Source organism: Solanum dulcamara, chromosome 3 (genome assembly GCF_947179165.1).
Source record: "Solanum dulcamara chromosome 3, daSolDulc1.2, whole genome shotgun sequence".
Classification (NCBI taxonomy): Eukaryota; Viridiplantae; Streptophyta; class Magnoliopsida; order Solanales; family Solanaceae; genus Solanum; species Solanum dulcamara.
In genome coordinates this window covers 38,507,963-38,523,937 of record NC_077239.1, presented here as the reverse complement: position 1 = coordinate 38,523,937, position 15,975 = coordinate 38,507,963, and positions in this window count along the sequence as shown.

Sequence of the window (15,975 nt, the reverse complement as noted above, 5' to 3'; positions counted from 1 at the left end):
GATGGTATTATGCCACATGTGATGATATGATGATATGGAGATGCAATAATATGATAATTCACCGCATCCTCGGCCGGATATACATATATGATGATATATATGATGATATGATAAAAATATAGATTGGGCAGTATGTTCCTCGGCATTGTTTTAAATTATAGATCGGGCCGAATATTCCTCGGCATATTTTACTATGTGATAATGGCACTGAGTCCCATAATGGGCCGGGTGCGGAATGATATATACACTAATCTTTCACCGAGTCCCTCATTAAAGGACCAAATACTTTATGTAGGCATACGTATAACAATATAGTGATACATTTGTGACCTCGAGCCCCATAATGGATTGGATATAATATGATGACATATATGATAAGATTATACCGTATACGATGATATGATGTCGTATACGATAACATGATAAAGTAATATACATGATGAAAAGAGATAACGACATGATGATATGGTGACATGTTGATATGATGAGACAATTATGACACCGAGTTCACTAGAGGGACGGGTACAGTATATGATAATATATATGACTACATGTCCTAAGATGCAGGCACAATGATTGTTAACTGTCATATTTGTTCCCTGCATCCCTATTTCAACTGTAACTTCTTTATAAGGTTTTATGCTTACATACTCAGTACATATATTGTACTGACCCCCTTTCTTCGGAGGGGGGATGCGTTTTATGCCCGTAGGTACGGATATTCATTTCAGAGATCCGCCAGCTTAGGATTTCCACTCAGCTACGTCAGAAGTGCTCCACTATTCTAGAGCCTAGCTTTTGGTGCTGATCTTGTAATGTATATATTTGTTTATTCAGGGGTACGACAGGGCCCTGTCCCACCATATATTATAGTTAATACTCTTAGAGGTCTGTAGACATGTGTGTGGGTTGTACATGTAAGTTCTGTTCAGTTATGTCCACATGATACATGGTAAATGTTAAGATGCTATGGCAGCCTTGTCGGCTTGCATGCCCTTTCTTGATAAGATACAAATGAAAGAAGCTACATGTAGATGAAAATGCTATGCTCTACTGGGGTTCTTATGTATAGTTCTTATATCAGTTCTTATATCTGATAGTTATGTATATGGGGGTCCAGGTCGGACTCCAGTCATGGCCTATGGGGTTGGGTCGTGATAATGTGGAACACTTAAGGTTAGTTTTTGATGTGCTTAGGGAGTAATAATTATATGTTAATCTATCAAAGTGTAAGTTTTGTGTTGGTAAAGTAATCTTTCTTGGTTTTGTTGTTATCTCAAATGGTGTTGAAGTTGATGAAGATAAAATTAAAGTAATAAAATAATGGCCTATCCCTAAGAGTGTGACTGAAGTTAGAAGTTTTCATGGACTTGCTAGCTTTTATAGGATATTTGCGAGGGATTTTATGATAAGAATCAAGATAAGGAAAAGAAATAAAAGGAAAAGGATATGTGGATTAAGATTCAAGCTATCAAAATTAAAAGCAACAAGGGGCTAAAACCCTCACCTCCTGTCACGACCTGACCTAGGGTCTAGTCGTAACACAACAATCGAGATACGAAGGACCCCAACCATAAGTTATCTAAGAATATATCATATACATACGGTAAAGAACAATATAAAGATTAGCGGAAGTAATCATTAAGTCGGGAATGAGACTAAGGGAAATCAACTCTATAAACGTCCAATCTGGACTACACCAATAATCGTCTAAACATGCCTCTAGTCTAATCTTTGATGGGCTCTTAGGACAAGCTCCTAGCTCACCCTAACAATAGAAGAAAGTGAAGACAATACTAATCATTAATAAAATTCTTGTCCTTGGTAGAATGAGGACTCACCAACTTCTTGGAAATCTAAAGAAATCTCTAGCCACAAGTAGGATGATCACGAGTGTCATCTGTCCCTATATTATTCGACAATGTAGGCAAAATATGCATTAGTAAGTTTGAATATACTAAGTGTGTGAAGTATGCATGAATAAATAAAAGAACGTAATCAATATGCCATAATATGCATGACCAATCGTAATGAACTTGAGTATAGCTTAAAAGCAATTTAAAACCTAAGAAACTCATGGTCAATGCATATGATAAGAACTTCAACTTCTAACTCATAACTTGACATCTCATAGCTTTAACTTGAACTTGTGTGGTATAGGACCTTTAACCGACAACTAAGACCATGCGAGCTATTACATGGAATTTGATGACTTCTAGATTGAGATAGGCCGATGACTTGTGTATCAAAATAGGGGAGGCTACCTTGCCAGGGCATACTCCAAAACTAACTATTCAACTGGCTATGTGGATCCACTAGCTAGGCCATGAAGGCAACCTACGTGGGCAATGTAGTTTGAGACTTTAGGTTTGTACTTGGATTCCCTTGGGTAACTAACTGCATTACCAGATCGAACCCCACCTAGAAGCCCTATCGATGCTTACTCAATATTCTAATGGAAACTCATAAACATGATCATAACATAGTAGGGAAAGATAGTAACTGCCTATCAATCCATCTTTAAAACATATTAGGAATAGCTCATTTACTTGATGGTTCATAAGAATCCATAACTTCAGGGAGAATTGTCCTTATCGCCATCTTTAAACATCTTTTGATCTTAACTCTGATCACCATTATAATATTAACTTTAGACTCATTAATCTTAACTTTAACTCATATAAAACTTTAATTGAAAATCATTTAACTCATGATCAACTCATAAACTCATCTTAACTTCATAATCAGAGCTTGAAAATATATCTTTATGCATGGGAATCTATAATTCAACTTGAAATCATGCAATTCATATGAGAACATGCATTTAAAAATCATTGATAACATTTAAAAATAAAATCAAACCAGCCCAATGCAGTTCATCAAAACTGGGGTTCATAATCAATTGAAAATTGAATGAAAACTTAAGGAATCTTTGGGACTTCATGGGTGAAAAGAGTCCATGAATCAATCCCCACATACTTTGCTAGAATTCACTAAGAATTGAAGAAGAAACCCTGTAGAAATCTAGAAATCCTAGCTTTAGCTTGAAAAGAAACCTTGAGAGACTTTGTTCTTGCCTTTGAAAATTTCTGGAGAGGAATTTGAAGGAGTGAATATTTATAGACTTTGAACTTGACCATAAAAGTGTCTAGGTTAATTGAATCGAACTTGGGAGGAACTGAGTATGTAAGAGTTCAATTACCTTGAATAGGAACAACTTACTACTTTAGGCTTGAGTACAAGGAAAAAGGTATGGGTACCGTTTAATCATATCCGCTTCCGTCTCCCAAGTATACCTTTCTACTTGTTGATTCCTCCATAACACCTTGATGGACACAACTTCTTTGCTTCTTAACTTCTTAACTTACCAGTCTAAGAATTTACGCCGGAACTTCCTCATAGGTCAAATTCTCCTCAACACTTGCATCTTTCAAGGGCACAATGGAGTTTGGATCACCCACAAACTTCCTTAACATTGACACATGAAATACAGAGTGAACCATAACTAAGTCAAATGGAAAATCTAAATCATAAGCCACTTTGCCAACACGTCTCCAAGCTTTTTAAGGTCCAACGTATCTAGGACTCAATTTCCCTTCCTTGCCTAAATGCATTGCACCCTTAATGAGTGAAACCTTCAAATAGACCCAATCATCCACTTTAAATTCATGCTTTCTTTTCCTAACTTTGGAATAGGGCTTTTGGCGACTTTGAGCCGTCTTCAACCTCTCCCTTATGAGTCTTACCTTCTTTATATAATTGATAACAAAATCTGGACCAATAAAGGCCATCTCACCTACTTCAAACCATCTTACTAGGGACCTATATCTCCTCCCAAACAATGCTTCGAAAGGAGCTATTTGGATGCTAGAGTGATAACTATTATTATAGGCAAACTAAATCAATGATAAATGTTCATCCCAACTTCCTTTAAAATTAATAACACACGCCCTTAGCATATCCTCTAAAGTTTAGATCATTCTTTTGACTTGATCATCACTTTGAGGGTGAAAAGCGGTACTTAACTTAACCTTTGTATTGAGACCCTTTTGAAATAACCTCCGAAAGTGTGAAGTGAATTGTGTACCTCGATCTAATATGATGGAAAAGGGCCACCATAAAGTCTTACTAACTCACTTACATACAATTAAGCATGATCTTCGGCACCATAGAAAGTCTTAACTGGTAGAATATGAGCCGACTTGGTCATCCGATCTACAATAACTCAAATGGAATCATGTTGCTTCTTAGTATAGGGCAAACCCATTATGAAATCCATATTCACATCTTCCTACTTTCAGGTAGGAATTTCAATGTCTTGGGCTAGACCTCCCGGTCTTTGATGCTCAACTTTAACTTGTTGGCAATTTAGACACGTGGTTACAAACTCTGCTATGTCATTTTTCATGCCATTCCACTAATACACTTCTCTTAAGTCACGATACATCTTGGTGGAACCTAGATGAATTGAATATATTGAAATATAAGCCTCATTCAACATAAACTCTCTCAGCCCATCAACATTAGATAGATACAAACGACCTTAGTAACGTAGCACACTATCTCCCCCTTGAGAGAAAGCCTCAATGGCTTTTTCGAAAACCGACTTTTTTAACTCTAACAACATTGGATCTTGGTCTTGCTTGTCCTTAACATCCGCTACAAGATATGATTTTGAACCATTATGAACAAGAACACCTTCATCATTAGAATCAACCAAATGTACACCTAAGCGTGCCAATCTTTGAACATCTTTAATCAATTCTTTCTTGTCTTCTTCAACATGTGCCACACTACTCATGGGCAATCTACTTAGTGCATCAACAAACATATTAGCTTTGCCCAGGGTGATACAGCACACTCATATCATAATCCTTAGCATCTGCTATAAGAGACGATTCTGAATCATTATGAACAAGAATACCTTCATCATTAGAATCAACCAAATGCACACCTAAACGTGCCAATGTATGAAAATCTTTAATTAATTCGTTCTTATCTTCTTCAACATGTTCCACACTACTCATGGACAATCTACTTAGTGCATTGGCAACCACATTAGCTTTGTCCGGGGTGATAATACACACTCATATCATAATCCTTCAATAATTTAAGCCATTTCATTTGCCGAACGTTCAAGTCTTTTTGATTAAACACATATTGTAAACTCTTGTGGTTGGTGAACACATCCACATGAACACCATAAAAATAGTGCCTCCAAATTTTCAAAGCAAACACAATCGCTGCTAGTTTAAGATCATAGGTTGGATAGTTCCATTCATGCACCTTAAGTTGCCTAGAAGCACAGGCTATTACCTTACCATGTAGCATCAATACACAACCAAGACCAACTCTTGAATCATCACATTATACCATGAAGCCATCGGAACCTTACGACAAGGTCAAGATAGGAGCGGTAGTGAGATGATCCTTCAACTCTTCAAAACTCTTTTCACATGCTTCCGACCATTGAAACTTCACCTTCTTTTGAGTCAATTTGGTCAAAGGTGACAAGATCGATGAAAACCATTTTATAAATCTCCTATAATATCCAGTTAGGCCTAAAGGAGATAGTGGTCTAGGCCAATTCTTAACCACCTTAGTTTTTTTAGGATCAACCATAATCCCTTCACCGGACACAATGTGCCCAAGAAAAGCCACCTTCCTTAACCAAAAATCATATTTGTTGAACTTTGCAAATATTTGCTTGTCTCTTAAAGTTTGCAACACAATCCTCAAGTGATTAGAATGATGCACTTCATTCCGAGAGTAAACCAAAATATCATCAATGAATACAATCACAAACATATCTAGATATTGTTTAAACACCCTATTCATTAAGTCCATGAAAGCCGTGGGAGCATTGGTCAAATGAACGATATAAATAAAACCTCATAATGGCCATACCTCATTTGAAATATCATTTTAGGAATGTCACACTCCCTTATCCTCAATTGGTGATAACCGGAATGAAGGTCTATTTTGGAGAAGTAACTCACCCCTTGCAATTGATCAAACAATTCATCTATACTTGAAATTGGTTATTTATTCTTGATGGTTACCTTGTTCAATTGCCGGTAGTCAATCCACATTCGTAGTGAACCATTATTTTCCCTAATAAACAATATAGGAGCACCCAATGTGGATATACTTGGCTGAATAAAACCTTTGTCTAACAAGTCTTTCAATTGATTCTTCAACTCCTTTAAATCCATTGGATCCATCCGGTAAGAATAGAAATATATTGGGTATCTGAAAAAAGGTCTATACCAAAATCAATCTCTCTTTCAGGAGGGACACCAGGTGGATCATCGGGAAACACATCCGAAAACTCATTTGCAATAGGGAACAACTCTAAGATAGGGATTTTAGAATTTTCATCCCTAACCCTCACAAGATGATAAATGCAACCCTTGAAAATCATCATTCGAGCTTTAAGGCACTAAATAAATTGACCTTTAAACACGGAGTTACTACCCTCCCATTGTAGGACTGGCTCATTCGGAAATTGAAACTTAACCACTCAGATTTTACAGTGAATAGAAGCATAACATGCATATAGTCAATCCATACTAAGGATAACATCAAAATCGGTCATCTCAAGCTCAACTAGATTACATAGGGTAACTTTATGGAAGGCTGTAACCGAACAACTTCTATAGACTCTATTAGCCACAACGAACTCACCTAGGTGATAGCAGCATTCATAGCATGGATCACAAGGAAGCTTTAGAAGAGTTCGATGGATTAGTTAAAGACATACAATGTGTGGAAGGTCCATCAAAGTGATGAGAAAGAAGAAAGAGGCTATGTGTGCAAGTGGTCATCTTCAAATTCAAAAATTCTCAAAAAGAAGACAACCAAACAAGGCCATTATCTCATTAAGGGTAGAATTGTAAAAAAAGTGACTTCTTTATTTCCTTAGTATATGTAGTAGTCTTTTGTCATTTTAGAAGACTTAGATTATGATGAATTAAATATTTGAAAGCTTTGAAGCTTGTAGTTTCTAGGTGAAGCCTAGTATTAGTGTAGTTCTTAGTTGGTAATTGTAGTTGAGTGATTAGGGTGGATTTTCGATATTGCTTGTTTTAACTTCTTCTAGCTTAATCAATCATTGAGTTACCCTCTTTGTGGGTTAAAATTGGTTTTCTCATTTTTTGATTGAGTTTGGGTTAATGTTATTTGATCAGATTCAATTGAGTGGTGAAGGTATAAAGTCCTTTGTTGTTCATAAATTCGATTAGATTTCGATAATTCCACATATCCTTTTATTTATTCAAATTTTCCGTATTTAGATTCTAGTTGTCCGACTAGGATTGTTATCATTTGGTATCCGAGCATAGACTAGAGATTTGTATTCATGGTTCTCAATCCTAGGTTCATAAATTCGAAAGTCCAAAAAAAACACTCCAAAAATTCATCCTAAAAAATTTAAAAATTATTTTTTCCTGATTTGTTATTTTTGACACTAGATTCTTGTTCTCTAGTATTTTTTAAGTCTAAGTTTTAAATTCAATTTGGAGTTGTAGAAGTGAAGTTGCCATTGAAGGGTTTTGATCTTTTGAAACTTTTTAAATTTTAAAAGTGGGTCTTTTGATTGAGGAATTGAAGGTTAATAATTATTGAAGTTTGTTCCCCAAGTCAAGAGAAAGCTAATCCTAAATTTTGAGCCAATTCCGAGTTGATTTGAGGGTATTGGCATTTGGTGTGTGTTCTTGAAGGTCTTCAAGTATTCTTGAAGAAGAAGAAGACCAAAATGTACATTTGATCCAATTCTTTCAAGTCAAAGTTGGTCAAAGTGTTTGGGAGTCCACAAGTGGAAATTTCAATTTTTTTTCGAAATTTAAAAAAAAAATTGATTTTTTTAAAAAATAATTTTAAAACTATTTTCCACGTGGAATGCCATGTCAGCAATAACTTGTCAACACAGTGGCCACACAGGCACCATGTCAGTGCCAACACAGAAGCTGATTGCCACACATATAGGTACAATTCTCTGATGCACGTGTGAGGTACAACTTCAGACAGCAGGATTTTGGTTTCAGCCTCAAAATATTACAAGTATGGAAAATGTTTTGGACCTAAAATATTTTCTACGTGTCCAAACTTTGTGATTTTTTCTACACCCTTTTTTCTTGGATTTATCAACTATTTAACAATTAATTAATATCTTTAATTACTTGTTAACTAGTTTTAATCATCAAATAATTGAATCAAGCTCTTTCTAGTGATGAACTTCTTTAAGACTTCAAATTGTTTTCTCAGTGTCCGAACTCACTTCTTGTTCTTCTACACTCATTTTTTCTTCCATTTCTGTAACACCCCCTAAAACATTATTGATTCATGGATCCTTTCATTCATGAAGCCCAAATGAATTATCAAACTTTTTTATTTAATTCAAGCATGAAACTTTATGAGTTTTTATATCATGATTCCAAATACATAGATTATTAAATATTTGAAATTTAAATTACTATCTTATATTAACTCATGTTGGATCGTAAATGCATTGAATTGTTGATTTATCAAAGGTCCTTATATGAAGACATGAAAAGGTTTTAAAGTATTTTAATTATATTATGTTCTCTCATGCCTTAAGTATTTTGATTATAATTATGAACTCTCATGCCTAAAGTATTTTGATTATAATTATGTTCTCTCATGTCTAAAATATTTTGATTATAATTATGTTCTCTCATGTTTAAAGTATTTTAATTATAATTATGTTCTCTCATGACTAAAGTATTTTGATTATAATTATGTTCTCTCATGACTAAAGTATTTTGATTATAATTTTGTTCTCTCATGTCTAAAGTACTTTGATTATATTATGTTCTCTAATGCCTAAAGTATTTTGATTATAATTATGTTCTCTCATGCGTAAAGTATTTTGATTATAATTATGTTCTCTCATGCCTAAAGTATTTTGATTATACAAATTATGTTTATTTTCTTTAAGCTTTACTCTATGGTATGTAAGACTTCAACGAGAGTATTCCCTCTTGTAACACCCCCTAAAATGTTGTATGCGGTATTTCAATTCTCAACGAAAATGATACTGCTTCTATATTTTAGGTATAATTTTTTATAGAATAGTCCACATTAGGTTATTCAAATTTCTAAATAACTTCAACAACATTCTCTACAACTTTCATGAGACCATATCTCAAGATTCGGAGGATAAAAAGGTCAAAGAAATTAATATTTGTAAGACATGATGTTGTGACAAAATGGAGTGTTTGTAGAAGAAAAAATATATCTCACGATAGGATGCTCCAAATTGATTGATTCTTAAATGATATGAAATTAGACTTCTATATCTACAATTCTTATGAGATACCAAATTCTAATGAGGAATTTATCTTTTTCAAACGCAGCTCTAAAAAAGAGTATTCCGATAAAAAAGAGCTCATCTCACCTACCATGAAAAGATCTAGAACCATTTGACATCATCCATGACATCAAAATCCTCCATTGAATTTTCAAGATCATCCTTTGTAATTATTTTTATTTATTGTTAGGTCCCTCCTCCACACCTATAAATACCTACTTTATTTCCTTATTTTATTTATTAAGCTTTCTCAAGCAATTCTTCTCTCTATACACTTCTTTACTCATTCTCAAATATAGTTTTAGTTTTAGTAGTATAGAAATACTATTCCGGTGATTCTTGTACTCTGGGTAGTACACAAAATGCTCCAAAGAGGAGAAAAGGCTAGGGGTTCAAGAGTGTTCTAATTTGGAGTAAAGCTTTGGATTTCGGGTATGTAAGGCTATTCATAGCATTGGATTGAGTTCGTCCATGTGCTCAATAACTAAATTCATCGTAATTGAGTTATAGTTGAGTTTTACCCTAATTATTGAATTCTAAATGAGTTAATTCTTCTTCTATTGAATTAGATATATTTATGCATTTAAATTATTATTATTTTTACCTCTCATATTATTGGAATTATTGTTTGTAGTTACTTTCTCATGAACCCTAATTAATTTGATGTTTATGAATATTTTTACGCGTGTTTGAGTAACTATGTTGGATTTTCATATTCATTGACAAAAAGAGTGATTTGAATTAGTATTATATATGTATTTTATTGAGTTTTGAAAGAGCAAAAGAATTGAGTTTAAATGAATTTGATTCTTTGGATTAAATGATGTTTTGAGCAAGATGTTTTGATGAGATGTAAATGATGTTTTTGAAGTATAATGATTAATGAAGAGGTAATGAGATGAGTTTGATGCTTTAAATTAAAGTCAAATGAGACTAGATGATAAGGTTAATATGAGCACATATTTTTGGAGTAGTATTGAGCACCAAGTTAGGTAAGAGTTTAATTGACTCAAACTCTAGAACTACGTAGCCAGCGTAGGGTGGAGGCTATGCCTCTTAAGTCCCCAAAAGAGGAATTTAATGATTGGATCCAAGATGGTGATGTCCTTTACCCTTGCAAGATATTGGATGGATGTGGTAATGACATTGCTTCATTGTATCATCACTAGCTCATAAGTGATGGTTGTCGGTTAGAGAAACTCCCAACTGAGTAAGCATTTCTTCTTCTTCTTTTTATTATTATTATTATTATTATTATTATTATTTTAAAACTTGCATTACATATTGGTGTTGATGTTGAGTTCTGAGTCGAGTCTTTCTGAGAGAAGTTTCTTGGTATCTGTCTTTACTTTCCTGCCATTTACATACTTGTACATTCCATGTACTGACGTCATTCAACCTGCCTTATTTTATGATGCAAATATAGGTGTTAGAAATCCTCAAAAGGCGCATCATTGAAGATCATTACTTTCCAGCTATTTGGTGAGTCCTTCTTGTATTCGGAGGAGCTCTTTATCTTTTTATTATTGTTGAGTATTATGTTTCTTTTGAGGTATCCATGAATATGTCATTATCACCATCTGATAGTGTTAGAGGCTTCATAGACAGAGTGTAATGATGTAATTGGAGTGGTTCTTCTTTGGAACTACTTCTTCTAAGGATTATTTCTTTCATTTTATGTTAATGATAGCGATCCCACATAAGTATTCTTATTTTCACTTAAGTCTTCCACTGATGAACGAATGAGTTATGAGACCAAGTGGTTCTCTCGGAGGCCAGAGCTGGTTTTTGCTTGCCGGCCACGCCTAGGGTACCCTCTTGGGGTGTGACAATTTCTGAACTCTTTAACAACTAGTTATCATCTTTAATTACTTGTTACCTAGTTTCTAAACATTAAATCATCTCTTTGATTCTTCAAATTAAGTAACAATAAGCAATTCTTCTACTTTTGTTAGTTTTCTATGAGTCTAGTTTATTTTTTTCATGCTAATTTCTTTCTCATGCTTTTCTACTTTTATTTTGTTATTAATTTTCTTGATTGAAGTTCGTTAGTTTTATTTGAGTCATCCTTCTTTTAATTGTCACAAAGATCCATTCCTCCATAAGGATAGATAATCTTGAATTGATTGAGAAGAATTACTAACACTATCAATTTGGGGAAGAAGCCATAGAAGAGGACTTGAGAGTTCAAATAAAAAGTGACGTGAGGAATTTTGCTAATAACTTGTTTGTTGAGCTTTATAGGATAATGGAAGGATCATTATCATTTGACTATCGACATCTTCATATTTTGAGCACAAATGAGTTGTGTGCTTCAATACAAAGAAATATTGAAAGATTGATTCAATTAATCACCGAGATGGCACCCAATACATTGGAAAGATTATTGAAGAGTACTATTCATCATGATGAAGAACCTAAGAAGTTGCACAACCAAGGTGAAGACACTTTGTGTTATGAGCTACAAGGTAAGAATACTAATTCTTGCACTTCCTTAAACTCGGAGATTCATTGTGTGGCTAGTAGCCAATTGAGTATAAATGATAGATTATTTTCATGTGAGCTTAATGATTCTTTACCATATAGTGATAATGTATTTGTTGAGAGTGTTCATACACTAGTTGATCCTATTGATAACCAAATAGATTCTTCTTGTAAGATCAATTTGTGTCCACCTAATGTTGACACTTGTGCCTTGAATGATAGTACATTATCATGTAGTTCTTTTCCATGTTTTGATAATTTGCATGTTGAGAATGTGGATACACTAGTTGATTCTATTGATGACCCAATTGGTTCTTCTAGTAAAATTAATTTTTGTCCACCTAGTGTTGATACATATGCTTTGATTGATAGTTCATTATCAAGTGATATTGGTGTTGATAAACTTGTGCGTAATAATCCATTATTTGATGTTGACATGCCTAATGAAGGTGTTCATAGTGATGTGTCTTAGCATGATAGAAGTGTAGTCCCTCTTGAAGGCTACCAAGTGATTGAGAAGAATCCACTATGGTATAATGACACAATCTCTGAAGATGGAACTCATTTCTTGGAAGATGATAGTATGTCTATTGGAGGAGTTAATGGTCGGAAGGAAGGGAATGTATGTTCTCAAATGACTCATTCGTTCTTGTGTGGTCCCATACTTGATCAAGGAGCTAATTCTTGTGGGTCAAAGGGTGATTCTATTTGTGGGAACACCTTGGATGAAGTACATTTATGTAGCACCTTTCTTTATTACTTTTTTGCATATGATGGTACTTTGGTCAAATGTGGTTTTATGCTTTTGAACCCCAAGGAAAATGTGTTATTGCCCATTTGGGGAGTTTTATACATAAGTTGCATCCTTGTTTGACACATTTATGCTTAGGTTGTGTGAACCACAACTCGTGGGTGCTAAGTTTCTTATGTGTTTTTGGGAGAGTCTATGGATATTAAGGGCTCATTATCACCTTCATAGGATTAGACAAGTTGAATTTTCAAGTAGGACTCTCGAAAGCATGCTTGATACTCTTGGAAAGATGCTTAGCACATTTCTCTACTACTTCTTTGCCTACGATGATACCCATGTTTTTATGGTAATTATTTACTATAGAGGTAGAGGTATATGGGTCTTGCACTTCTTTGACCCAAATGAGCCTTTAAGGGTGATTGCACCAATTTTGATGAGGTCTTATTGTGAGGTGATGAAATAATTGTGTCTTATGGCTCCTAAAGCATACAGGATATCATCTCTTGGAATTGTTGATGCCATTAAGACCTTTGTGGTTTCCTTGTTTCATGATGTTGCTAATAACCATTTCCTGTGTACCTTGTATGATGAATGGATCTTCTTCAACACAAAGGATTGTTGGTTATAATTCAAATGTGTACCTCCTTGGCAAGTCGGTATGATTGATAACCCATGTGCTAACCCTCTTTCTATGAGGATATATTTGTTGTTTGTACTTTTCATGGATTTGCAAGGTTTGGATTCGAGGATGAATCCTTTTCAAGAAGGGGAAGATGATAACGCCATTGATAGCATGGATCACAAGAAAGCTTTAGAAGAGTTCGATGGATTGGTTAAAGAAATACAATGTGTGGAAGGTCCATCAAAGTGAAGAGAAAGAAGAAAGAGGATATGTGTACAAGTGGTAATCTTTAAATTCAAAAATTCTCAAAAAGAAGATAACCAAACAAGGTCCTTATCTCATTTAGGGTAAAGAAAAGGATATGTGGAATTATCGAAATCTAATCGAATTTATGAACAACAAAGGACTTTATACCTTCACCTCTCATTTAGGGTAAAGTCCTTTGTTGTTCATAAATTCGATTAGATTTCGATAATTCCACATATCCTTTTCTTTATTTCAATTTTCTATATTTAGATTCTAGTTTTCCGACTAGGATCATCGTCATTATGGGAGTATAAAAGTAGAAAGGCTCTAACAATATCTCAGGACTAACATTAAATCTCATGGTCATATAAAGAGAAACAAAAGACAAAATTTCCCCCAGATCAAACAAGGCATAAACATCATAGTGAAAGACCCATAATATACCAGTAACAACATCGGGAGTCTACTCCACCTCTCTTGCCTACCATGAAGAATATAAAACTTATTGTTGCATTGACCATCCTTTAGTTGCACTTTTCCACCTTGAGGAACTTGGCCTTGAGAATGAGCATCTTTGACCTTCATTCCTTAACATGATAACCTAACATATCGTACCGGTAGCACACATTCAATCTGGCTAAACATTCACTATAGGAACACCTTCTTGAGGTTTACGGTTGGGCACCCTATCCTTGTCAAATCTTGTAGTAGTGGCATTATAAGACCCTTGTTCAGAGTACTTTTGGCAAAAATGAGGACGTCCACCACTTCCAGACTTGGCATGGGAGAAGTCACTATCATCGATCCTTGGCCTCTTGTATTCCCTATTCTTCACCTTTATCTTCTTACTCTCTATTTTCTCTGCATAGGTCATAAGTCTATATATATCCATCTCCCAAATCAATATAGCCATTTTTCACTTCATCTCTACCATATTTGACACCCCCGATACAAACTTGCTCATACGAGCTCTTGAGTCGACAACCATGAATGGAGCATACTTCAACAATAAAGAAAACTTGAGGGAATACTCCCTCACACTCATACCACCTTGCTTAAGGTTGATAAACTCTTGCACTTTAGCCTTTCTCAACTCTAATGGGAAAAAGAGATCAAGAAACACCCCTTGAACTCATACTAAGTCACGAGCTCTGCCTTTTTAGCCCTCTCACCTTTCCATTGATCAAACCAAATTTGAGCAACACCCCTCAATTAGTACGTAGACAACTACGCCTTTCAATTGGGATAATCCCCATGATCTCAACAATCTTATGGATACTATCGACAAAATCTTGGGGATCCTTATCAACTTTATAACCATAAAACTCTGGAGGATTCATCTTTATGAAATCACGAACTCTTGTTGCCATCGTACTAGCATTCAGATTTATGGGAGCAATCGTAACATCTTGAGCAATGTTACTGTCATGACCCAACCCCGTAAATCGCGACTGGGGTCCGACCTGGACTCCCGTATACCTACCTATCAGTTGTAGTCATACTGAACTATGAACAAGGGGATACTACTCACAAAAACCCCAATGAGTTAAAACTTTTTCGTGCACGTGCGACCTCTTTCACTCGTTTTATAGCACATAAGGGCATGCAAGCCGACAAGGCTGCTGTAACATAACTATATTCACAAAATGCCGTATAGGCACAATAAAAAATAACTCACAAACATACCACATCCATATGTCTACAGACCTCTAGGAATAGTAATAATAACATATGGCGGGACAGGGCCCCCGCCGTACCCCTGAATATACAAACATATACATTAAGTGACCAATATCAAAAATTAGGCTCCAGAATAGTGAAGCACTTCCGACATAGCTGAGAGGAACTCCTAAGCTGACAGATCTCCAGAATGGACATTTGTACCTGTGGGCATGAAACGCAGCCCCACGAGAAAAGAGGGGTCAGTACGATATATGTACTGAGTATATAAAGCATAATGCTTCATAACTGAGAGAACAACTGAAATAGGGATGCAGGGAATAAATATAACAGTTAATAAGGCACTATACTTGCATCTTACAACATAAGGGCATGTACACCATCTTCATATACTATATCCGGCCCGCTAGGGGACTCGGTGTTACCATGTCAACGCATACGGGGTCGTGTCATATGTTACAATTACATTATTATGTTTTCACATGCATGCCTATCTATCATTACATATCATACCGTACCCGACCCAGTATGGGTCTCGGTGTTATAATCATATCATCACATACCGTACCCGACCGATTAGGGGACTCGGTTTTATCATCATATCATCATATACCATACCTAGCCCTTTAGGGGACTCAGTGTTATAATCATATCATCATATAACGTACCCGGCCCTTTAGGGGACTCAGTGTTATCATCATATCATCATATACCGTACCCGGCCCTTTAGGAGACTCAGTGTTATAATCATATCATCATATACCGTACCCGGCCCTTTAGGGGACTCGATGTTATAATCATTTCATCATATACCATACTCGGCCCTTTAGGGGACTCAATGTTATAATCATATCATCATAT